The sequence below is a fragment of the Copidosoma floridanum genome, unplaced genomic scaffold, assembly GCF_036245765.1.
Source record: "Copidosoma floridanum isolate Cflo_tuat_1 unplaced genomic scaffold, Cflo_Japanese_pri ptg000001l, whole genome shotgun sequence".
NCBI classification, from domain to species: domain Eukaryota; kingdom Metazoa; phylum Arthropoda; class Insecta; order Hymenoptera; family Encyrtidae; genus Copidosoma; species Copidosoma floridanum.
In genome coordinates this window covers 21,249,760-21,264,895 of record NW_028321878.1, presented here as the reverse complement: position 1 = coordinate 21,264,895, position 15,136 = coordinate 21,249,760, and positions in this window count along the sequence as shown.

The following is a 15,136-nucleotide window of genomic DNA, read 5'->3' as shown; positions in this document are numbered from 1 at the left end:
AGGGTGGTGATATTAATGAAACTATAAAAGCTACATAATTGTAACAATTATACAACTTAGTTTCAGTTTCCTGAAGATAGTATCTTTAAAAAAAATATTATAAACAAAATATTATATAAATATGATAGTATTATAATCTTATATGTTTTTAAAGATCAAACACAGTGGTAAGAAAGAATCACAAATTTTCTAGAATTAGACGTGGATTTAACTAAACTGAATGTTCTGATCTAAAGAAAAAAAAAAGTTACAGAATTCTCATATTTCTAACTTCAATTCTACATCTTCAGCTTTGTAACCAAGCTTAATATTTGCCAAAAAATTAATAAAATATGAATATGAATAAATATGACAAAAGAGCCCTAAAGTTTTTCAAATTCTACTTCATTGCCAAAGTACTTATGTAACTTCGGAAAAAAGATTACTTCATAACAACAGTATGATTAGAGATGCCTAGAGAATAAACAATAATAAAATAATGATAAATCGTTCAACAAAAAGCAGCTACAACAGAAATACAAACCTAAAAATATAAGCCAGAAATCAAAGGCACTAAATTAATCTATAAGTAAAATATATAGCAAGTCATACTATGTGTCATCTGATGTGGTTAATAAAATGCATGTATTTTCTTTGTGCAGCAATTTAATACAGCACCACCTTTAGGGGTGTAATTATCGGTACTAACTAACAACAATATAGTTACAGCCTCTTATGTAAAATGATCTGTTATAAGCATTTATTTTAACAATAATGTGTCTTACACAACTTACATCATTTCTTTGAGTGTTGAGTACATTTCCAGCCTGAAAAATATTTACTTAACAGTGCGTTAAAATAAAACGGTTTTTTTCACTTCATATGATTTTATTTCGTGAGTGAGTATTGCAGTTTTCTTCGAATATCACTTTATTTCGTTGAGTACATTCGAGTTAACATATTAAAAAGTAATACTTAATATGCTGACTAATACATAGGATGCATTTCATACGAGAAATTTACTTTATTTTATTAAATTATAAAAAACCAGCGAACAGTGGGTGCCTAGATACCCAAGTATATAAAGTTATACTTCTATGAAATTATATGTCAGACAATATAATAATGATTATGAATGTACCTCGTATGAAACGATATCGTGTACAAAGGTTATGCAACTATCGTTGGAATGAGTTAATGAGTTAATGTTCTAATGTCAAATAAATAATTGATTATAAACAATACATTACGACACTGTACAATCTAAACCATGTGTAGGCTGGGCTATATCCCTAACATTATTCTCACATCTGTGACATACGCCCAATTCCTTTCTCACACGTTTTCCTAGTCCATATTTGAATACCCGAAAAATATTTGAATCTAAAAAACATAAAAACGATCCTGAAGTACCGCTTTCTTCAGTAGGATAGTAGGATAGAGAATGACCCTTCATGACGTTCGTCACACATAGCTTTTTTTGACAGATATTGTTCAAACGTCAAACGTATATTTAAAATAGCATAAAAATATTTAAAAACAATAGCTGATCGTTTAACTGTACACTTTTTCACATATTTAATTTAAAAAGGTTTTTATTTTACATGTAATCTTACGGAAAAATCACGTACATTTTCATTTATATGATCAGTAGAAATCTCTCCAATTCTGTTTGTATGAACGATTGCTTTTAGATAAACTTGTTAAATTCTAATGTAGATCCACAAGTTTTTTTTCTTTTTTTTTTTTTTTTTTTTTTTTTTTTAATAATACAAAAAAAAAGGGATCAAGTATGCGTCAACGCGTGAATGAAAGTTCATCCATATGAGAAAAATAATTTCCAACGTTACTGCATATATGTATGCTCCTCCCACCAGTCTAGACTTTTCCTCAGCTAACTAAGCGATGAACGTCCTTAAATCAAAAAATCACTGCAATCATGAATGAAAAAATTAAGAAAGAATAAAACGCAATGAAAATCAATTATATCAAAATTGTATCAAAAATTGTATCAACAATCATTGATTTACAGTAAAAGTAACAAATTAAGAAGTAAATAAACATTTTTTAATCCACGGGAAAGCTACTCTTCTCAAATATACTAATGTCTAAGTTTTCGAAAAAAAAAATTACTATATTGAATAATTTAAAATGGAGCCAAATTAATAATAAACTGTTAATAAAAATTAGCATTAAAAATAAGTTATGAACCACACCATAACAAGAAGTAATTGAATTAAGTACATCGGGACCGCTCATAGCAGAGTGGGTAGGAACCTCGGCTAGAGTGCACTGCCATCCAACGAAATGAATAATAATTTGAGTATTAGACTGTGGAAAAACTGTTTTTAATATAAATATGGTATGACCATTCTATTTTTCATAAAAGAAAAACCATTTTTTGATGTGAACTATGAAAATCTGTACTTACCATTCCAACTCGTCGCAATTTCCTCGTAAAAAAAGGGTAAGTGCAAAAATACAGCTTATTCCAAGGGGCTTACCCTTTTTCTAGTTTGGAATCCAAGGCACTGATCATCAACTTTCCAACGTAAAAAAGGGTAAGTGCACTTACTCTGTCTGTCTGGCGCGATTTCCTCGTTTTGTGTCATTTGCCATTTATTTTGTTTGATGATGAAAAATATTAGCAATTTTTATAATTTTTAATCAATTATTACTAAACCACGGTGTAAAATATTTAATTTGTAGATATACTGTTAGACGCAGAATTGTCTGACGAATTGATTGCTATAAATAACTCATTTTCGACAAGAATGTCCCTTATATCTTTTTTTCCGTTGGACGGCAGAGTAGATGGTTGAATGTTCGAATCTATTTAGAAACTGTTTTTTTTTTTTTTTTTTTTTTCAAAGAAAAATAAATAAAACGATAATTTGAAATGTGTGCTGTGCTGTAGTGGCATTGTATGGTGTTCTGTTACACATTTTCTCAAAGTCATCAACCTGAAATCGTTGATTTATCCTGGCCCATAACGCACCTACAGAAGTATAACTTCAAGAATCATTTTTCGCTATTAATATTCTTTTTGGGATGGAAAAAACCTATTTTAGTTGTTGAAGATGCATTACTGTCGAAATAAAAGCTTGTAAGAGATTATTTTTATAGGAGGCTGTGTAGTTTTGTTAATAAGTGTTGACGTATTTTTCCTGTAAGACGCGTTGTTTTTATTTGCTGCACGATCGAATAAAAGGGCGTTTATTATGGACGCAGTATGACCCTAATCCTCAATCCATTATTATGTGTAGTCCTAGCTCTTCTGGTAATTGACGAACTTTTTCAAGAAAACTGCATGATAAAATACAATGTGTTGTCAGCTTTTCCTTCTACTAACTTGTACATATTGGATATCCGCCAGAAATTATTTTATAGTATAGCTTCCACCTACAGGTACTACTTCCCCTATATGCGTAACTACAACCACGTGTATTTATATTCTATTTTCAACTTGCCTTGGCTCCATCTGATTAGACCTTAGAAAAGCCTTGACAAGCCTCGAGATGTGTCAGATAACATGGTTTGAAATGCTAAGATGTGTCGCAAACACTTTGAGATACTCTCTGGTATAAAAAGTGAGCGTCAATAAGAACCACTGGGTGTTTGCAATATTATACGTCTTTGTTGAAGGTATAAGAAATGTATCCAGGCGGTCAGCTGCTATACTAAGACGAGTCTCATCTCACTTGCAAAGTCAACTGTGTTGTGTACTGTAAGCCATTTATATACTTTGATTGCTCTAAGTAGGAAAATGTTTCTATGTAAACTATAAAAGATTTTACTCTAGTATAAGGTACAGTTATTCTACCGTTAATACTCTAACCAATTCGTGTGATTCTGGAGGTTAAGAGTACTTTTTTTAATGCTGGATGAACAAAGCTATAGAGAATAAATTTTTAACGACAGAATTATGCCAATTTTGTATTAACATACCTCCTAAGGTGAATATGTTAATTAAATGTTTCCAGTGCGTTTAAGACAGAATGATGACATGCTATAAGACTGATGTTTTCAATTGTCTTCAGGCAAACTTTACGTGCCACCTACCAAACTTAAATACTTTTTTTTTCTCTTCATAACTGATTCAATGTCGTGGGTTGTATCACAGTCAGAATCTGGAGAACAAAACCTAAGTGCCCTGACAGAGAATCGAACCCGTAGCCCTTAGAACGGTGTTATTTTCGAAGTCAGCATCCGAACCACTAAACCAACACTACCTCCTTACCTACTTAGTAAGTATCTCTGGTGTGGAGCGCTCATGCCATCTCACGAGTAAAAATTTTAATAGCTAGATGGTACAAGTTGATAAGATATGGCATAACGTTGTAAAAAGTGTAGTTTTTTAAAAAGTTTTTTGTAATTATTAAGTACTTTACGATACATAAGGATCCAATATAACGAAGTAAAATATTAAATAAGTGTAACTAACAGTATTTTAGAACTCATGTTCCTCAATAAAGTTGAAATCTACGGCTGAATGAGCCCGTTTAAGCCCGTAAAAGCAAGTAAGACAGTGAGAGGAACGACAGCAGAACTAAGTAGCAGAATAATTTTTCTCCTCTCTCACAGGCTTGAATAGGCTATCTTAGCCGTTGCTTTCTGCTGTAAAAAAAAGCGTTTATTTTAAAATACTCTTGTTCCTACTCATAAAATTTATGATTTCATCCTTACAAACGCTTATAAGCCTTGAAGTACTTAATAATCACGAAAAACTTAAAAACAAAATAACACTATTTACATACATATACCGCTTCACTAGTTCATACCACCTAGCTATTGAATGTTGCTGCCAGCCAATGACTCTGTCAACGATACATGCTAAGCGTATTAGCGATCAGTAAGCATTCAGATAGATACCATGTTCCGATTTGTGTAGACCAGAGGAAATAGAGTTATTTTTTAATTTAAATACGCGATTGGGACATAGCTAATTTTATTCGCTTGTATGCAAGGAACATTGTCCTAAAATTAATTCCAAATAAAAGGTTTGGAACTATGTCAAATTAACGATATAATATGCAAAAACTTAAAAAAATCTAATTTTTTTCTAATTTGCTCTAAACGTATAGTAAACTAGTGGCTCCTCCTCACGACTTCGCTGGAAACTCACTGAGTAGCGTTTCTTACACCATAAAATAGTTGTTGGCCCTAAAGAAGCGTTGATTTGTACTTTCTCACGTAATAATTATTGGAAAAGGCTAGTTTTTGAAGCTGTAAGAACTTAAAACTGACACAAAATATAAAATTATAATTTTTTTTTTTTAATTTCAAATCTTTGTTACCAGAGCATCAAAACCATGGAGCTCAATTTCTCCATTTACTAGTGCCACAGTGAATACAAATACATATTATTCTATCTATTTAAAAATCTAAAAGATTCAAGTTAATACTGTCAGAATTATAATAGAAAGTTTATTTTTCATTTGGTGGATTGGTTGTTTGTCAATTTTTACGCTGCTGTTTCAATCTCAATCATTGTTCTGCATTAGTTTCTTGACACCTAAAACTGTATACAATAGAAGCATTTTAACTTTATCTTTCAATTCACCCTTTTGCATCTTAAGGCATGGTCTTAACTTTTGTGAGCCCTAAAGGCTATATTTGGCAATTGCAGAATGGTTGATTATTCGATGTTGGCACTATCTAACTTCATTTTACTGTTCTTATTTAGTAATGCTTTTTTTTTTATGCGGTTTTAAGCTTCTCAAACAATGAAGGTAAATCAGAATAATTGTCAACACTATCACCTTCAAAGTAAGTATATTATATATAATAATAAAATGATCAAATAATAACGTTTCAAGATTATTTGTGTATTCCTAAGCTCAACGCTAATATTAAAAGTAACGATCTTATAGATAGATAAATAAATAATTGAAGAGATAGTAAGATAGATTAATGGATCGATAAATGGATGGATGGATGGATGTATAGAAGAACAGATGAATCGTTAAATAGATTAATGCATAGAGTAATAGTTAAATAGACAAATTATCACCTAGTTTTAAGGGCCATCTTCGGCAAAGAACAAAACACTAGAGCTGATATAAAATTGAAATGTCTATTATTTTTTTTAATCGTTTCTAAAGCATGCCGTTAACAGATATACATAAAAAGGTTAAGGCAGTCATGTTATAAAGTATCATGCTTTATTTGACTATTGTTATTTAATAATACTTTTTTTTAATGCAATTTTCGGCTTCTAAGCCACTGCATGTAAATGAGAATATATATCAGCCATACCACTTTTAGAGTACATATATTACAAATAATATTGTTATCTAATAAGGAGAGATTCTAGCTAATCATTTACTTTTCAAACCTAACGCTTATACAATAGAAAATGTTTAAATACATCGATAGATGGATTAACGAATAAATGCATAAATAGATGAAATGATAGATGGCTAGATGAATAGATAGATGGATAGATTAATGGATAAGTAAATGGACGGATGGATGGATACATATACATGAGTAGATGAATAGGTAAATGGATGGATAGCTAACTACATGGATGGATAGAAAAATGGATGAATAGATGGATAGATACATGGATGAATAGGTACGTGGGTAGATAATTAGGTGGGTAGATAAATGGATGAATGGACGAAATAATGAATGGATAGTTGGTTTGATAAATGGATAAACGCATGGATAGATGGATAGATGCATGAACGAATACGTGAATGCTTAAAAAAATGAAAAATAAATATGTGGATACATTGATAAATAAAAATTTAAATGGATAGATAGAAAGCTGGATAGATGTTTACATGTGTAAATGGATAGATATGTAAATAATTTATTAAATAAAAGGATAATTAGATGGAGAGAAAGCTGGGTAGACAGATAAATGAATGAATATATAAGTAATAAATGGATGGATAAAAGAATAAAAAGATTAATAGATAAAAAAAATTGATACATAATTATATAGACAGATGGATGAAGGAATAGGTGGAAAACAAGTAAATGGATGGATAATTGGATATAAGGATAAATGAATAGATGGATAGATAGACAAATGGATGACTGGATACATGGATGAACGGATAAATGGATTAATCAATGAATAAATAGATCAATACATAAACGGATAGATATATGGATAGATAGATGGATGAGTGTATTGATAAATAAATTCTCGTTTGGATAAACGAATGTATTGTCTTTTTTAATATGATTCTAATGAATGCTCTGAAACAAAATAGTTAGTTATTTAATGTGGTCATGTAATAAAGATAATACACTATCTTTCTTTTACTATAATTATTAAATATGTTTTTTCGATGTGTATTTCAGATTCTGAGCAACTGCAGGCTCATAAAGATTCGATCGATGCACAGATAAAAAGGTAAATAGACACATAGATAGCTAGTTGTAAAGGTAGTTTTAAATCTAGAGTGAAGATATATGGCTTATAAATTGATGAGAACTTTTTTGATGTGTATTTCAGATTCTGAACCACTACATCCATACAAGGATCATTATCAGCACAGTCACCTTGAGAGTACGTATATCTTAATGAATAATAATGTTATCTAATCATTAAATACTATTTATGATTACCTAATCTTAGAAGACAACACTTACGAATAATACATGATTACGTGGATAATATAATTAGTTAGATGCATTGATGGATAGATAAATAGATGGATAAATATTTTGATGGATAAGTAAATGGATTTATAAGTAGATGAATCAATGGATTGATAAACGAATAAAAAGATTAATGGATAAAGTGGTAGATAAATGGATAGACGGGTTAGCACATGCTGTAATAGATAAATAAATAAATAGATGAATTGATAAATAGATACGTAGAAACATAGATATACTGGTAGAGGGGTAGATAAACGAATTGATGGATGGATGCTGTAATAGATAAATAAAAAAATAGATGAATTGATAAATAGATACGTAGATACATGGATATACTGGTAGAGGGGTAGATAAACGAATTGATGGATGGATAGATGGATAGTTTGAATGGCAGTTTTAAGTAGAAAGTGGAGATCTCGAGCTAATGTTTAAATAAAAATGCCTTTTGTCTTGTGAGAATGGATCCTGATTAATGCTAGGAAGAGGGATCGCTACTTCATGCTAGTGAATGATTAGATAATGTCATGTTATCTATTATTTTACTTTATTATACTGATGTTTTTTAATAATATTTTTTTTTAATGTGGTTTTTAGATCCTGAGCCAGTGGGGGTTACTTAAGTCAACGATTTTCAAGATCCACTTTCATACTTACTCCAGTACCTTATAGGTACGTATTTTTTAAAGAAAAACTCACTATTCTTAGTAAAGCAACTGGCAAATCATTTTTTTTTTTTCATCTTTTTATTTGACTACAGCTATAAGTATCCTTATAGCTGTTTAAAATTAAAACTAGAGATATTTTTTAGTAATGAATTCATAACTAAAGTTTATATTCTTCTCTGTTTCTTTACCTTACCTTGTTTAAGTTATTATGACACACATTTCTTGTTACAAGACATTTTTTTCTAATGATTGATTTAATATTTGTTTTTACATGTAACTCTTTTAAATAATTAACTCGTCATTACTGAGCCATATGGAAGTAAGTGGTAAATATAGATATCTTTTTGATTTTTTTAATTATATTTTTATGTCTGGACTTAAAACCAAAAATAAAATTTTTAGATAAAATTTGAAACTATTGTACTTCAGTTTTTATGGGCATCAAATTACTACGATACTAAGGAAGTTTGGTCTGAACTACATCACGATTCTTCTTTACTATTTAATAAAGATTTATAATATGAATTTAATTATGTCGTTAGTTGTGTGCCAGTTTATTGCAATTTTAATTTTTACATTTACTTCATAGTTTTTTTACGTCTTGATATAGAATTAAACGATGTTTCTTATAAACTTATTATATTTTTCTGACCGTTAACTATCTTCCAGTATTATTTACAGTATTTTTTCTCAGTACTTATGAACTTTACACTATTTTCTAAACATTATGGATTGCCTGGGGCAAATGTAATGTTGAATGCATAAAAATAAGGTCAAATTTTTTAAATTGTTCATTATCTCTTAGTAGTTGTGCCTTACGTATAAATACAAATTGACATGATTCTCCGTTACTTTCTTTGTTACAAAATAGTCAAAGATTATATTAGAAAGTATAATTCTATTTCAAGACTTCTCTTGTTTGTTTTCTATTGACTTGTATGCAGAATTCTTATTAAATTCAACTTCAAGAACACAATGCTGGATTGGCCAGGGCAACTCATTGTTGTTTATGATTAAAGAAGTATTGGCAAGTTAGTGTTTTCTGCAAATTTCTTGGCGCTACAGATCAACTTTTTTAGTATCACGTTCAAATTTTCAAGAAATGTAATATCAAAAATTGTTAACAATTTTCGCTTAGCATAAATTTTTTGCTGGATAAATAATCCTTAAACGTTAATGTCTGTATGTAGTCTGAGAAAAACCTCATGATCCTAAGCTTAGGGCTAGGATTTGATATTTTTCTTATATTTGTCTATTTAGATAGAGCTATTAATACTCTAGGCATCGTTTTGATGGAAAACTGGAGAAACTTCTAAATTACGAAGCTAAAAACTGAATAGAACTTTTCTAACCTATTGTACTCTGCAAGAAAGTTACAGAAAGTAGGGTTTTTAATGACTCAACACAATAAGTTTAATACCTGAAGTTTAAATTTTTTCTTGTTGTGAACGATATCTAAGAAATCTAAAAATTAAATATATGTTTGGGCAGATTTTTTTTTAAATATTAGAAAATACTCTTTCGAACCACACATACATTGGCTTTTTTTATTGATTATACAGTTTTTAAAAAAATATTAATTTGATCTTTAAGATTTTATGCTTACCTTCGCTTGTAGACACCCTTAAAAGTTTGAAATAAAGTCATAACAGAATACATTATTTTTCATTTTTTATGTGAATTGATAATGCTACTTACATTTCACAAATATGAAAAAAGATAAGTACTTAAAAAACAAGAACAAATGTCAACACATGGATAGTTTTATAAACAAACCAAATCTTAGAAAAAAATAGCATTTATAGTACTCAAAAAATGACCTCTACTTCATTGCATAGTAATAATTTTTATTTTTTATGAGTTTTTAAACTTGAATATGCAAGAATACATATCACGAGCGAAAATTTATTCTAGATGCTGTAGCTTGGGTAAGAACATGACAAATAATTTTCTTTCTAAGAAAATATGAGAAATAAATGAAATTTTTTAAAGCTAATATTATTTTAACTAACAAAAAAATTTCAATTGAAGTAAATACGAATATCTCAGCCAATTATTGTTTTAACTTAACGCATGGAGGGATCTGATAGTTGGAACTTTTTATGATTTATTGTGGTGGGTACAAAAAATTTCAAAATACTTATAATTTTCAACGGCAAGTCTGGCAGACACGCGGCTTTTTGAGTATATCGGGCCCAATTAGACAAATTTTTAAAAGTGATTTCGTGCTTTAAGAGTTGCGATAAGCCATCTTAAAATGTTTTTAACCTTATTAGCCGAATAAATAAAACTAATTATAAAAAACTTTTTTTTTCTGTCTAGTAGTGGGAGGGGGCTGCTGAACTAAAAATGTGATTTTAGATAACATTTTGCACGCGTTAATTTCGATTTTTTTTTTTAATTTTTCGTCTTTAAAACAAAAACTTCAATGGTCCAAGTATTGAGTATTTTTAACTACAGTTCAATGATCTACAATCTAAGTAACGTGAGATGTCTGCATTGTTGCAGAAGTGATTGATCAGTAGTAAGTCTAGTGCGATTTTTTAACATTCCAATGACGATAGCATGTACATGCAGAGTAATGCAGCAATGCGGGGCCGCTACACGCAAAATTTATCAGAATGGCTGTAAAGTACAGAAAACAAAAATTATACCTACCAATATAAGCATGTTTTTCTCATTATGTAAAGATTAAAGTGTATAGTTTGTGATTGAATAGAGGCGTGGTTGCAAATTTTCATCCACTTCATAAAAATACCACATTGTACTCCTGTGCGACTTGACTCATGTAGTTTAGATGAATGTCCTTATTTTGCAAATTATTAATAATTCAGTGTTTGAGTTATTATTAGTTTTCTCATTTCCAATGCGTTGTATTTTTGAAGTTATACTTCTATAGGCGCATTCTGCCCTACGGAGTAAACCAACGATTTCAGATTCGTGACCTTGAGAAAAAGTGTAACGGAAGTGGATTTTTCTTGATTCTTTCCTTTTACCCTGCCCTTCTTAACGTATTCTTGGTTTCCCTATACCACTCAACATCATCATCCCACCACACAGTTTTCAAAGAAATTATATATTTTATTCTCATAAACAGAACCTTGTTTTGATGTATCAAAATCAAATTTTAATTTTGACATAGATTGTGTGAATGACATTGACGATGTACTGTCTTCAGAGACATCGGAATTGATTTCAAAAATTATTAAATTTTCATTCTGAAAGTAAAAATGACGTATGTTTTTAATGGTAAACAAAGAATAATAATTAAACTAATTATTAAAAATAATTATTAAAATAAATTAAAAAACAATAATTATGTAAATGTATTAAATAAATACGTTCACTAATACTCTCCTCCATCTTTCTTTTTTTTTTTTTCAGGTATTTTAGTCGAAGGTTCATTCAACTTTTTTTTGAATGTCGGTTGTGTAGGTGCGCGCGCAAGTTTGCCGTGTTTCCACTGCTTTCCACTTCGTGATTGCACAAAAGACAAATGACTACACTTAGTGTACTGGTTTTAAAATATCTCCACACCTCACTTTTAGTTTTTGGTCCCACTGAAAAAATGAAAATTTTAAGTGCTAAATATTAATACAACAACTCTTTTTCTGTAACATATTTAAATAAACGTAAAGGAAATGGAAATATTCATACTCTTTCTCTTATACTTAAACTGAAAGTAATGTCACGCCAGATAGGATGTTCAAACACATGGCCACTCACTCACTACACCATATTAAGGAAATTCAAATATTTTGAAAACGATGACGAAATAATATGGGGAAAAAAAAACTTAAAATATGAATTAAAAAGTATATTAAATTTGTTATTTATTTATAAATTACTCTTGTAAACAATAAAAATTTTGTCATCGGGTGTATTTACATCGGAGAAAGGAGATATTCGTTACTTTTCACAACTTGTTTATGAAATTCAGCATTCATCCCCAGGTAAACCTCATACCAGAACTGATAAGACAATGATGTGTTCTTTTCATCAAGAAAATGTTATAGATATATAGTGAATACGTGGTTTAGAAAAAGTTTTTATTTACCTGACGTCCATGTAAAAAAATCCTAGGTGATGATACTAGACAGTTGAGTGAGCTCCAGACTAAGACGTGTACTAAGCTCAAGACTAAGACAAATATTAATTCTATGGTAATTTACAAACGATACTTCTCACATCAGTGATTATATATATCTAGACATGGATACCGACACTTAACTTATTGAGTATGGATATTTTGTGTTAAGAAAGGTTAGTTCTAAGAAAAACGGTATGAGCGTATCTATTTAAATGCAGGCGTCTAAGGTGCACGTAAGACTTAATGTTGAAACGTTTCAAAATTCTAATTCATGCTAGCTCCGTGAGAGCACCAAAATTTTACTAGCTCCACATACAAAAGCGCGCAATACTACAATAAAGCTGTGTTGCTTGCTTTACGTTTTTAAGGGACTGCTTGCAATAGACAGATTTTTTGTGCTCGTCCGCATTTTAAATACACGCTCATTTTATTTTTAACCAATATTGTACCAATATCTACTTTTTTAATATCGATATACCGATACATCGGAAACTCAGATATCGGTTCAAAATATCGATATTTTTTCCACATCCCTCTATTGTAATTGAGAACAAAATTCAGAAAGGTGGAAGAAGCGCAAATACTTATATGCTGCAATGCTGGAAATTATTTTTCTCATAAGGATGAACTTACATACATGCTTTTACGCATACTAAGTCTCTTTTTTTTGTGTTAATGAAAAAAAAAAAAAAAAAAAAAAAAAAAATTATAGATCTACTTGGAAATGAAACAGGTTTATCTAATAGTAATCTTTTATACTAACACAAAAATTAGAGCTTTATATGGATCTTATAAATTAAATTTAAAGTGATTTTTCCATAAGGTTACATGTTAAATTGAAAATTCTTTAAATTAAACACGTCAAAAAGGGTACACTTAAACAATCTGCTATTTTATAAGGGTATTTCTTATTTTCTTAGGAAGTTTTTTGAAACCATAGGAAGATTCGATGAAAGAGCATAGACTTGTACTGGCCAGCTGCCATGCTGTTGATATTGTATTGTGACATAAAATATTGTTTATCATTGTTCTGTTATAAGATATTAAAATATTTATGGAAACGACACCCAACTAACGTACGTATACTCATTCCAACGGTAATTGCACCACCTTCGTACGTAATATCGTTTTATACGAGGTATACTTGTATTCATAATTATATTATTTGCCATATAATTTTATAGAAGACTTATTACTTGGGTACCTAAGCCCTCACTGTCTACTGGCTTTTAATTATTATAGCTATCATGTAAATACTTGTGTTCTCTGGTTTTTACATAACATTATTTTATATGGTAAATTTATTTCTTTTTTTTTGTTCTTTAGGGAAACGGATAACGGTGCATGTCTAACTATAACTTATTGCTGGAATGATACTTCAACCAATCAGATTCCGATTCTAAATATGAGGATGAAGAAGAGTATAGAAGGCCAGGATATGCGGCAATCAAGCTCAAAAAAATGTTTTTGGTCATGAGGAGGAAAATTGGGATACTCCCAGTTAAGCAGAAATATGATGTAAGTAAAAGTATAAAAAATAATTTTGTGATGGTATAAATTTCTTCTTTTTTAAACATAATTTAAGCCCCCCCCCCCTCTGCTCCACTAAAAACCAACCGCAGATGTGAGTTCTCATGAATGGGAGCTCAATTTTGTGAACGCTGTTGAAAACTAGAATTATATGTGTGTTTTCGAAAAAAACTGTATTGCATTACGTCAACGCAATGGGGCCAACATTAGTGTATTGTTGAAATTGTATCGCTTTCGCGTTTGTTTACTACCAGCGTATGTGCGCACCTTCTGAACAGGATACGATGTAGATTACAAAAGAGAGAGAAAGTTTAGTTAAAAAAAAACATGTAAGAGCTATTCACTATAGAAACAGAGAGTAGAGAGTAGAAAACAAAAATAGGAACCATCAGCAGAATTGGCTTGTATACGTGTATCTATGGAAACAGAGGCATTATTTGTTGTCGACCAACTTTTTTATCTCAAGTACACCAAGTGCTAATTGTGTTAAAGATAAGTAAACGAGATTTGTTACTTACATCTACTAATATTTCTTCCAAAAAAATAGTGCGGCTTTACTTAAATTGAATAATGAATTTGAGGTGTATAATTAATTAACTATGAATTCATTAAACAATGTGTTGTAAGAGTGTGTTTGGATGTACTCTTACAAAAATCAAAACAATAACTAGTTCATGAAAAAGAAATTACAATCTCTTTTCGCATTAATGAGGATTTAAACTGCAATATAATAATACAAAAACGTAATGTTATAACTTTAAGATAAAATATTTTCGAATCAGTAGAACTAAACTTTTCAAAAATATGAGTAATAGAGTTAAAATTCGTATACATACCTCATAAGAGTACTGAATTGCATACGAATTTCAATGTACTTTTTATGTGGCTGACAATCATAAATTTTATGGAACGTTATTGGCTTCTGTGCCAAAAGTAGCTGCGCCTTTGATAGCACCGTAAGACGAATACAAGGCAAAAATAAGAAAAAAAATATTGATTTAGTCATTCAGTTTAGACATTCTAGTTACTACTCTTGCTGTATCCTCGATAGAATTTAATGTTAGAAAGATATTATTTGATTTACCATAACTTTGTTAAATAACAACAGTAGAGAGAAGCAAAATTCAGTAAAAATTGTACTTAATTGATCTTTTTACGAAACCTGTTTACGACAACACACATTCTTTTCAACTTTTGGTTTAGTACTAAGAATTATTACCCAAAATTTCTATATCTCTGGCTACCATAA